This window comes from Oncorhynchus masou, chromosome 28 (genome assembly GCF_036934945.1).
Source record: "Oncorhynchus masou masou isolate Uvic2021 chromosome 28, UVic_Omas_1.1, whole genome shotgun sequence".
NCBI lineage: Eukaryota > Metazoa > Chordata > Actinopteri > Salmoniformes > Salmonidae > Oncorhynchus > Oncorhynchus masou.
The window spans coordinates 16894932-16898245 of record NC_088239.1 but is presented as its reverse complement, the minus strand read 5'-3'; the positions used below and the strand labels follow the sequence as shown (position 1 = coordinate 16898245).

The 3314-nt window shown below is 49.6% G+C and overlaps 1 long non-coding RNA gene across 1 annotated transcript; it reads left to right on the top strand.

Annotated features, from left to right (window-relative positions):
• The first annotated feature begins 966 nt into the window (after window positions 1-966).
• LOC135517272 (uncharacterized) lies at window positions 967-2266 on the top strand. Its single transcript, XR_010452018.1, has 2 exons — window positions 967-1794; window positions 1943-2266. It is a non-coding gene; the product is annotated as an uncharacterized LOC135517272 (long non-coding RNA).
• Window positions 2267-3314: the final 1048 nt, after the last annotated feature.

Here is a 3314-nt window from a genome sequence, read left to right as displayed (position 1 = left end):
CGTCAGTTCGTGGTGGAGGTGGACGCTTCAGAGGTGGGGGTAGGTGCGGTACTTTCCCAACGTTCCTCTTCTGACGACAAGATGCACCCTTGCGCGTTCCTTTCCCATCGGTTATCACCTGCGGAACGCAACTACGACATTGGCAACAGAGAGTTGTTGGCAGTGAAGTTAGCACTGGAGGAGTGGCGCCATTGGTTAGAGGGTTCGGGGTACCTTTTATAGTTTGGACCGATCACAAGAATTTGGAGTATATCAGAACCGCCAAGCGACTCAACTCCAGGCAGGCGCGGTGGGCACTCTTTTCGGACGTTTTGACTTCTCTCTCTCGTATCGCCCGGGTTCCAAGAATGTCAAACCCGATTCCCTTTCTCGCATTTTTGACCATTCCGAACGCCCATCCACTCCCGAGTGCATCCTACCCGGGACCCTAGTGGTCTCCACACTCACATGGGAGGTTGAATCGAGGTCAAAACGGCCTTAGAGGGGGTCACGCCTCCGCCCGGTTGCCCGCCTAATCGGTTGTTTGTGCCGGAGGGTGTCGGTCCGATGTTATTCGGTGGGGGCACTGCTCCAACGTAGCGTGTCATCCAGGAGTCAGCCGCACTAGCTTTTGGTTAAGCAACGCTTTTGGTGGCCATTGATGGCTCGTGACATTCACAGTTTTGTCTTGGCCTGCTCGGTTTGTGCCACTGGGAAGACTTCTAATCGACCCCCAGATGGGTTACTCCAACCGCTGTCGGTCCCTTCGAGACCCTGGTCCCACATCGCGCTAGATTTTGTTACCGGCCTCCCGCCCTCCCAGGGCAAGACGGTTGTTTTGACCGTGGTGGACCGGTTCTCGAAGGCGGCTCATTTTATTCCCTTGCCTAAATTACCATCTGCCAAGGAGACAGCGGTAACTGTCGTGGATCACGTCTTTCGCTTACATGGCCTGCCGATGGACGTAGTTTCTGACCGGGGCCCCAATTTGTGTCCAAGTTTTGGCAAGAGTTTTGTAGGTTACTGGGAGCGAGTGTCAGCCTGTCTTCAGGGTTTCATCCCCAGAGCAACGGTCAAACGGAGAGGGCCAACCAAGATTTGGAGAGAGTGTTGCGATGTTTGGTTTCTAAGAATCCCTCTTCCTGGAGTCAACAACTCTCTATGGTTGAGTACGCTCACAATTCGTTGCCAGTGGCAGCCACGGGTCTCTCTCCGTTTGAGTGTAGTTTAGGTTACCAGCCACCTATCTTTCCCAGTACGGAGTCCGAGGTCACTGTTCCCTCCGCTCACGCTTTCATCCAGAGGTGCCGTCACGCATGGAGCAGAGCCCGTGAGACTCTTCTCCGGGTGGGGGCGCGCACCAAGGCTAAGGCCGATCGCCACCGGTCGAAGCCTCCGGTATACGTCGTTGGCCAAAGAGTGTGGCTTTCTACTAAGAACATTCCACTCCGATCCGTTTCGAACAAGCTTGCCCCCAAATTTATCGGCCCGTTCAGAGTCACCAGGATCATTAGTCCGGTGGCGGTCCGGCTCAAGCTTCCTCCGGCGTATAGGAGAATTCATCCTACCTTTCATGTGTCTAAAATAAAACCTGTGTTTCAGGCACGCATTAACCCGCCGGTCCCGGTTCCCCCGCCGCCACGACTTGTTGATGGGGAGACCACCTTTTCTGTCAATCGTATTTTGGACTCTAGAAGGAGGGGACGCGGATTCCAGTACCTGGTGGACTGGGAGGGTTACGGCCCGGAGGAGAGAAGTTGGGTACCTGCTAGGGACATTCTGGATCACTCCCTTATCGATGATTTCAATCGACAGGTAAATTCGCCTGGGAACGCCAGAGGCGTTCCTAGGGGGTATTGTCACGGTTCATGAATCCACTGCCTCCGTCTCTCTTTCTCGCTCTCTCTCTCTCTCTCTCTCTCTCTCTCTCTCTCTCTCTCTCTCTCTCTCTCTCTCTCTCCAGTGTTTGTGTGGGCGTGGTTTCCCAATCTCGGCCTGATTGTCTGCGCCAGCTGGAACCACTTATCTTCCCTTTATATGTTCTGTTACCAGTGTTTCTTGTTGTCAGATCGTTGTTTCTTCTCTGAGGTTGTGTCGTGTGTCCGTGCTCTTCTCTTGTGTGGATTATCTGCTGTGCTCCTTCCTACTCATCTGGACACACTCCCCTGGTTTTCTCAGCACGTTATGATCGGAAGATGCGCCCGAGTTCCTGGGTCGGATTCCTTCTGAGTACAGTCTGTCTGTCATGTTGCTGCTGTGAACTACATTCATTAAAACCATCGTTGCTTGCATCTTGCATCCGCCTCTGTGTTGTAACAATGCTATGTTAGTATGCTATGACTATCCAACACTGGATCTTTTCCAAGTCAAGGTAAGCTTCTGGTTTAAAAATTGATTGCCACTTGTGCCCGCCGGTGTAACTGCTAATCTGCTTACACTTACTGCATGATTGTTTAATTTTTTAATTTCACCTTTATTTAACGAGGTAGGCTAGTTGCAACTGCGACCTGGCTAAGATAAAGCAAAGCAGTTTGACACATACAACAACACAGAGTTACACATGGAATAAACAAACATACAGTCAATAATACAGTAGATAAAAGTATATATACAGTATGTGCAAATGTTGGTAGGATAAGGGAGGTAAGGCAATAAATAGGCCATAGTGGCGAAGTAATTACAATATAGCAAATAAACACTGGAATGGTAGATGTGCAGAAGATGAATGTGCAAGTAGAGATACTGGGGTGCAAAGGAGCAATATAAATAAATAATTACAGTATGGGGATGAGGTAGTTGTATGGGCTATTTACAGATGGGCTATGTACAGGTGCAGTGAACTGTGAGCTGCTCTGACAGCTGTTGCTTAAAGTTAGTAAGGGAGATATGAGTCCCCAGCTCCAGGGATTTTTTGCAGTTCGTTCCAGACATTGGCAGCAGAGAACTGGAAGGAGAGGCGGCCAATAGAAGAATTGGCTTTGTGGGTGACCAGTGAGATATACCTGCTGGAGCGCGTGCTGCTATGGTGACCAAGGAGCTTATTGTAGCGGGTTTACTAACGCGTTAGTTATATTAGTAATGTTGACTATGATGTTACTTTAGCTAATATGGTGACAACGATGTAGGCTGTGTAGCGGTTATGATATGAAGATTTGGCTTGGAAAGTTTTTTTTGCTTGGTCACAGACAGTTGATGTGTTCTGCATTGAAGTCCACAATCAATAGGAAAAGGTGAGAGGAGGAGAGTGCGTAGATGCGAGACGGAATACAACAAGCTGTTTGTATGTGGCTATGAAAGTTAACTGTTTGCCTGCGATCAGGGGTGTATTCATTTTT